At 47.2% G+C, this 8613-nt stretch overlaps 1 pseudogene; it reads left to right on the forward strand.

Annotated features, from left to right (window-relative positions):
* LOC140218557 (uncharacterized) overlaps positions 1-7929 on the forward strand; it is a 123397-nt pseudogene extending 115468 nt beyond the window's left edge.
* The last annotated feature ends 684 nt before the right edge of the window (positions 7930-8613 follow it).

An 8613-nucleotide genomic window follows, 5' to 3' on the forward strand; every position in this document is an offset into this window, starting at 1 on the left:
ACAATAACACGATGTAGCTTAGCGTTGTTGATCAGGGCTTGATGTGAAGCTGGGTTTATTTATCATAAATAAGGTAAATGTAAAAATACCATACGAATTAAAGTTAAATTTAGTTATAAGACACTAGGAAAAGACATTCTGTTTGCACCCATCTCATAACTGTCGTCGGTAATGCCGCTGGCAATCAAGCAATGCGACGATGCACCGCATTCCTGAAGATACCATATTTAAAATCTTTAGTGCAAATTCTGAGATTTCGATTGCTTCAGCTACAGGTGACACACGATCTCAACGGAATGGTCTTATCTTTTTACCACCCTTACTCGCCAGGGTCGGCCGTGACCATGACGGCAATACGGCTATTCAATACGGTGGAATGATGAAGAAGTAATGATGTCGATGGATGGACGAAGGCGGCATGACGACGGCATAAGGACAATGAACGACTACGAGTATATGACGACGCTCGAGTGACGAGGACTGCATAACTACAATGGCGTGAGGATGATGCTAAGACGGGAATCGAATGACGTAGCTGTAGTGAGAACAATGGAGCGACCATGATGGCATCAAGATGATGGTATGTCAATGAACGCATGATGACGATGGTCTGACGACGGCGCAATAACGAGGAAGACTACCTAAGTTAAATGTTTTCATCGTTTAAACATCAACATCTCTTAACAATTTCCAGCAAAACCTAAAGTTTTTAGGTTGCTTCGTCAGTTGGATCATTATGTTTGCTTAGTTCTCAAAATAAGCCCTTTGGCATTAGAATGTTACGACGTCGCACTGGACATATTTTTCTAATAATAGGTGTCGACCGCAATCATTTGGGTTGATTTCGAGCCAACGTTACTTTCTGTGCGAGGGCATATAACAGTGCTTATGGGAGATTCGTCATATGAGTCAGTAACAGAAGCAACGCCGTTTAAATGAACAGGGCTGCGCAGTCTCGTAGATACGTGTATATTGGGCAATATTTTAATATACATTTCGGGCACCTGGTATTTGTACCATGGTACAGTCACCAAGACGTGTATCATTATCTATACTTTCGATACATCATACATAGTAACGTGCATCTTCAGATAAAAGTACTTTTAGCAAAATCTACGCAGACACCAAGAGTGACTGATGCAAGCAATTGACGTCAGTTAATGTTTATTTTAGAAAGTGACATTTTGAAGGTCGCTCATTTCTTTTATTTACCAAGCACGATTAAGAAAATTAGATTCTCTAGGGCACTAGTACTTACAAATAATAAAATTCCAATTTTAGTACGTAGCTTTACAAATATAGTCACTTGGTTGAATTTTGCAACTGCAGACGGACAGCCAAGCGAAAGCTCGCAGGACACCCTTTTACTAGAAACTTTGTCCTTGGCGTCACATTTGAGAAATACGTTCTCAACACGTGTCGTAAAATGCATTATTGTTCCAGGTAGCACTTGTGCATACACTTCACATAGAAAATAAAACATATACTCTGGATCAGCAATGCATCTTGCTTGAGATTTTGAGCATTTTGACTACACTTTACGAGTGCTGGCACAGCCACTGCTATATAGCCGCAAAAACGATCCGTGATGGAATCCTAAGCTGGAAAAGCGACTGCTAAACAAGAGAGCTAGGTTGAAGTCTACTTATTTGGTAGCTGCTGTCGCCCACCCGCTTTCGTACTGCCGGGTAGTTTGAAGTTATTCTATAATATTCGTCAAATTATTTTCCATGGAAGCCACAGAAAAAAGTTTCGTCAGCAGTGCCACTAGGAATAACCTGGACAACGTTATCGGGAACAACTGAGCTTCTATACGAAGTAACAGAAGCGCGAGAAAGTGTACGCATACAATTTACTCCTTGCTTCATGCGTTTGATGCTCTTTGAGTAGAACTTGCCGTTGCGTCATTAGAACCCTTTAATCGATCAGAAGGTGTACACAAGGCAACGTGGAGTCTACCTTTCCTCTATTTTATTACTCCAGCCATTTTTCGTATTTTCCAAACGCAATAGAATTTAATTTTCTCCTGCTATATCACACGCAAAGTGCCTCGACCAGCCAGTCACACGACAATTTTGTGCGCATATACGGGCTTCCTTCACGCTCTGAAAAACACTTTTATGTAGTACGTATTGAGCAACAGAAAGCTGTATCGGGAGTTCTTTATGTCACTCTACAATTTTCTCATGACAAATTCGCCGCGGTAGCCGTCTCGTCCTCGCAACGGACTTTAAACGCCGCAACGGTACGCACACGTGATCCCGAGGTGGAGGAGCAAGTGGCCATAGCCCTGGCAATGCTTGACGATAAGCGAACGACAATATTCAGCGACTCGAGACCGGCCATCAAAGCGTTCGAGAGAGGAGTCGTCTCCGTCAAGGTGTTACGCATTCTCCGCGGCGCTGATCCAAGCACCCTCAAACACCACACCGTCGTCTGGTTTTCCGCCCACCTGGGTCGGATCCCGGGCGACCCGCCTAACCTCAACGAGACAGCCCACGACGCTGCGCGCGCGCTTACCAACCGCGCCGTCACCCCCGGGCAACCACGTCTCGATGAGTTGGAGGCGAACAGGGACGCCCCAGTAACCTACAATGAAATAACCAAACACTTTTACTTGGGACGACGTCTCTTTCCGCCCCTGCACCCCAAACTAAACAGGCCACAGGCGCTAACGCTACGCTTATTACAGACAGATACCTATCCGAACCCCGCCACCTTACACATCATCTACCCGGACGTCTACCCAGACGATGCGTGCCCCTCGTGCGGGGTCACGGCGACACTCGCACACGTGCTCTCGGGGTTGCAGAAACGCTCCGCCCGACTCTACCTCCGACAAGTGGGAGAAGACGATACGAAGTCCGCTCCTACAAGATCAGCAATGGGCCGTCCAGCAGGCTCGCGCAGCGGCCGCCAGGCACTCCCTGTCGGTCCCTGCGTGGGAGACGCCCACTGCGCGCTGACGTGCGTCCTGCAGGACTTCTATTAAAGTTTTTCCAATCCAATCCAAGTGGATTAAATATTGAAGACTAATCATCTAATTAGGCGCAATGAAAAACATAACCTCAGTATTTTCAAGCGACAGCAAACAACATTACCTTTGTTCTGTCCAGCTACGTGGCATTCGCATATTTTTAAACTCTGGGACACGCTGCATACTAATAACTAAAACACCAACTAAACTCATCATCCATAATCACCAGCCTATTTTACCTGCGCTGCAGGACGAAAGCCTCTCCCTGCGATCTCCAATTTCCTCTGTCCTGCGCTAACCGATTCCAACTAGCGCCCACAAATTTCCTAATTTCATCGCCTCAGCTAGTCCTCTGCCGTCCTCGACTGCACTTCTCTTCTCTTGGCACCCATTCTGTAGCCCTAATGGTCCACCGGTTATCTAACCTACGCATTACATGACCTGCCCAGCTCCATTTTTTATGTCAATTAGAATATCGGCTATACCCATTTGCTCTCTGATCTAAACCACCCTCTTTTTCTCTCTTAACCTTCTGCCTAGCATTCTTCGTTCCATCGCTCTTTGCACGGTCTTTAACATGTTCTGGAGCTTCTTTGTCAGACTCCAAGTTTCTGCCCCACATCTAAGCACCGGTAAAATGCACTGATGGTCGACCTTCCTATGCAATAATAGTGGTCTGCCGTATGCGGTCCAACGGATTTTTATTCTCCTGTGCATTTCCTTCTCATGATCAGGGTTCCCTGGGAGTAATTGACTTAGGTATACATACTCCTACACAGACCCTAGAGGTTGATTGGCGATCCTGAGCTCTTGTTACCTTGCCCGACTATTCATCATTATCTTGGTCATTTACATATTAATCTTCAACCCCACTCTTATACTCTCTCTGTTAAGGTCCTCAATTATTTGTTGTAACTCATCCGCTGTGTTGCTGAACAGGACAATGTCATTTGCAAATCGAAGGTTACTGAGATATTCGCCGTTTATCCTTACTCCTATGCCTTCCCAGTTTAATAGCTTGAATGGTTCTTGCAAGCACGCAGTGAATAGGATAGGAGAGGCTGTGTCTCCTTGTCTGACCCCTTTCTTTATATGTATTTTCCAACTTTTTTTGTGGAGAATTAAAGTAGCTATGCAATCTCTGTAGATACTTTAAAAGATATTTACGTAAGTGGCCTGTACTTTTTGATTACGTAATGCCTCTATGACTGCTGTCATCTCATCTGAATCAAATGCCTTTTCGTAACCTATGAAAGCCATATAGAGAGGCTGATTGTAATCTGCGGATTTCTCAATTACCTGATTATTGACATGAATGTGATCCATTGTAACTATCCCATCCTGAAGGCAGCCTGTTCCTTTGGTTGGCTAAAGTCTAGTGTTGGCCTGATTATATTTGAAATTATCTCGGTGAATATTTTATGCATTACTGGGAGTAAGCTAACACGTCTATAATTTTCCAATTCAAATAAGTTAGCTATACAAATGAGGTCTCTAACAAAGCTAATTAACTAATCAAACTAAAAAGAGCTAAGCAGCTGATTAACTCAGCAATGTAACGAAGTAACATAATTATTGTCTAGTAATAACCTACCTAAATATAATAACTCAGCAAACATTAACTTACTAACTAATCAATTAATAACCAACTAACACATTGAATTAACTACCCAAATATAACTGACTTATCCAAATAACTTTTTAGACAAAGTGCAAAACAGAGACATCCGGACGAAACAGTTTGCTCAAGCAAGGCTACAAGAGGGGAGAAGGCGACTTCTCTCATAAAACAGTGCTATGTGTAATTTTAGCACAAACACATCGTACATTTTGCCAGAAGTTCCCGTTGCATGTTCACTCTGCGAACATGTGGGAGAGGCTTGTTTCCTCGTTAAAAATTGGCATAATCGCGTAGCCCGGCATTCTGGCACGGCAGGTTGTTCACCTTCTACTTGCGCCAGCGCCTCTGCTTCCGCCTTCCGGTCCTGTACGAAACTTTCGGAGAAGTTTCTTGATCAGATGAAAAGTATTGAAGGACCCTTCTTGATTCTTCGATGGAGTTCGGGGACACGGAGGCACCTTCGCATCAAGAGGTGAACATCTCTGACGTGTCACAAGCAGGAACGTCAGTCGCTTGCTACCTTATTATTCTCGTCTCGTTTAATGCGAAACATTATTGGGATTTATGTGTTTGAAACAATGCCTTCAAACCATTTCTTCTGTCTGGTATGTCGCGATTGACATACACTTTGCCCTACCTACAACTCCGACAAACCAAACGGGATCGTCTAGACCGCCTGATACACAAGGCTTATGCAGCGGCCCTGGGACTTTCCCGTAATGCCTCAACGGGATGCTTCCTCAGTTTGGGGGTACACAACATCCTGGAGGAACACCTAGAAGCGCAGCACACTGTGAAAATATACCGGCTTCAAGGAAGCAGGACGGGCCTTTGAATCCTGGACCGCATTCGGCACAGGGTCTCTCCAACGCGCAACAACCCTACCACCATCCCCCCAGAAATCACGAGGAAATTTGTCATCAAGCCACTGCCAAAAACATGTTGGCTGGCCACCACTATGGAACACGAAAAGTGAGAGCAAAGACTCCACGAAACTCACGAGTCTAACCCGGAGGAGCCTTACGCAGACGCCACCAAGTACCCAACCAACACTAACAACTACGCAATCAACGTGGTCTCTCTTGTCAACAACCGGGACTACGACTCCCGTCGACGCACAGCATGCTCACTGAGAGCCTCCAACGCAGTGGAAGCCAAAGAGGCCGCCACGCATTAGCAGCAGCGTCAGGCTTACCCACAATGTTAAGTGACTCCAAGACCGCCATCGCCAACTTCACTCGTGGCATCATAGCTCCTACAACGCTACGATTACTTCACCACCCTCTCTTTTCTCGTTCTCGCTTTCCCCCTGAGCATGGAAGAGGGGAGGACGATGAGGACGAGGAGGTTTTCACTTGAACCATCGAACCTGTAAGGGTCCCAGCCCATTCCGGGAACGCGGTGAACGAGGCCACCCACCAACATGCTCGAGGTTTTGTCCACCAAGCGCTGGGCGAGGCGCCTGACCCGGAAGAGAGAGAGAGAGAGAGAAGGGAAGACAGAAAGGCAGGGAGGTTAACCAGACTGAGTCCAGTTTGCTACCCTACACGTGGGGAGGGGAATGGGGAGCGAAAGAGGGAGAGAGAGAACTTAGGTGTAGGATGTCTACAGTCGGGCACTCAAGTCTGTTGCCCTCAGGTAGCGGAAAAGCGCTCGAACTGCTTTCTGGGCCGATGAACTGTGAGGCCAGGCCCCCAAGATCTTCGCTTCCGTAAATGGCCTGTCATCCAGTCTATTTAAGGCACACTGGAGAGTCTCGCGTTGATTATCGAAGCGAGAACAGTGGCACAGAAGGTGACTGATGGTCTCATCACACTTGCACTTAGCGCACATTGGTGAATCCGCCATTCCAATACGATAGCTGTAGGAGTTGGTGAATGCTACTCCTACCCACAGCCGACACAGCAGTGTTGCGTCACGTCGTGGAAGGTTCGCTGGTAATGTAAGTTTCAGTGATGGGTTGAGGCTGTGTAAACGACACTTACAGTTCTGGGGTGTATGCCAGCAAGCTAGCGTGATTGTACGAGCGAGACTGCGAAGCTCTCTTGCAGCGTCGACTCTGGATAAAGGTATAAGGAGTGTCGGTGAGCCAGCCTGGGCACGTCGGGCAGCGTCATCGGCGAGGTGATTACCAACGATGCCACAATGTCCCGGCAGCCACTGAAATATATCATGTCCTCTTTCAGAAGCGCAATGGCAGGTTTCGTTGATTTGTGACACCAGCTGTTCATAATTGCCACGTCGTAAACTTCTCAAGCTCTGGAGGGCTGCTTTCGAGTCACAAAATATTGCCGCCCATTTGTTGGGCGGTTCTTTTTCAATGTATTCGACAGCAGCGCGAAGAGCGGCCAGTTCAGAGCCTGTGGATGTCGTTACGTGTGATGTCTTAAACTTGATGACGACCGATTGAGATGGTAGAACAACGGCGCCCATAGAATTTTCCGAAACGGAACCATCCGTGTAAACATGAATTCGGTTAGAGTATGAACAATGCAGAAGTTCCAATGTGATCTGCTCGAGAGCCGCGGTGGTCAGGCTAGCTCTCTTCACTATTCCTGGAACAGCAAGGTACACAGGAGGCTTCTTCAAGCACCACATAGGGGATGGCGTTCTTGTTGCGGGTGAGTGCCTCAAAGACAAAGAGTGCCGGTTAGCCGCAATTGATCTGGAGAACGCTGCCCTGGGTCTTTTCTCAGGCAACCGAGCGAAATGGTGGTCAGGGACTCTGGATATATGGCGAACATGCACCCGGAGTGCGTCGATATCTATATAGGTCCTTATTGGGCGGTCTCTCGCGGTGGCAATTGTTGCCACGGTTGAAGCATTTCGAGGTAGCCCCAGACATGTTCAAAGGGCTTGGCCTTGAATGCTCTGTAGGACATGGATGTTAGTTTTGTTAGCATTGGACAGCACTGGTGTGCTGTATCGCAAGTATCCTAGGAAGAGCGTCCTGTATAGTTGAAGCATAGATGCCACGGATGTGCCCCACGTTTTACCGGCAAGAATCCTTAGTATATGGGAGATAGAAGTAAGCATCTTCAAATATGTGATGTGGGGGCTCCATGAAAGGTCTCTGTCTATAATAACGCCTAGGAAGGGTTGATGTGGGAGCCTTTGACCTGATGCAATGACATCACTACCTGCTAGAGAATCTCGAGACGATCGAGAATACCACTAACCTTAAACTGCCCAAGTGTCAAGAGATCTCCTGGCGCCTACTCCAGACGCATCCCTTTCTTGTTTCCAGATCCTATCCTAGATATACCCCGAGTTGATGGACCTCAACCGTAAGCTATGTGGAGAGATTGCCACTCTCAGCCATACCATCTGAGACTGCCGGAAGGACCCTTCCCCGACTTTCTCATGTCCGCTTCCTCATCCCGGGTATGGAATAACATCCTCGCTGGGACCACCCCGGAGGATCAGATCCGGACTATGTACAGAGCCAGAAAGGTGGCTCGCAGGCATGCTCTGGCAGACTACCTCGCCCCTTTAGAGGGCAACTCCGGCGATTTTTCAATATCAACGGATGTCGGTGAAACTCGCCGGGTACCTTCCTCTCAACACTTCTGTCACGTCCTCAAAAAAGCAGGTTTGAGAGTTGCACAGGTTTTTTGCAAAGAAATGTAATTAATTTCCTCGAACTCCATACTTTACCTCCTCCTCAGTCACAGGCCACATTGTGTATGACGTCAGGATTGTTCCATGCAAAGCTTGCCGGGATCATGCAAACGACAGCGACGAGAGCGTCGAGGAGTCGACGATCGTGAGCTATTGCATGGCGTGAGAAATTTCTGTCGTGAGAAGTTGTGCTCCCTGTAGACGGGCAAGGGATGGAAGGCAAGTGGTGTTGTTTTTGGGTGCACGAACTCAAGCACTCGCCATCCGCACGCACAGTTTGAGCCGATGCCAATCGCGCTCAGCCGAGGTTCAGCCTATATGTCAAAGTCGCGTAGTTCACGCGTCTACTGCTGGCGGACCTGAGCAACTGACCTGAAGCTAATTAAGCCATCAG

Source organism: Dermacentor andersoni, chromosome 5, assembly GCF_023375885.2.
Source record: "Dermacentor andersoni chromosome 5, qqDerAnde1_hic_scaffold, whole genome shotgun sequence".
NCBI lineage: Eukaryota > Metazoa > Arthropoda > Arachnida > Ixodida > Ixodidae > Dermacentor > Dermacentor andersoni.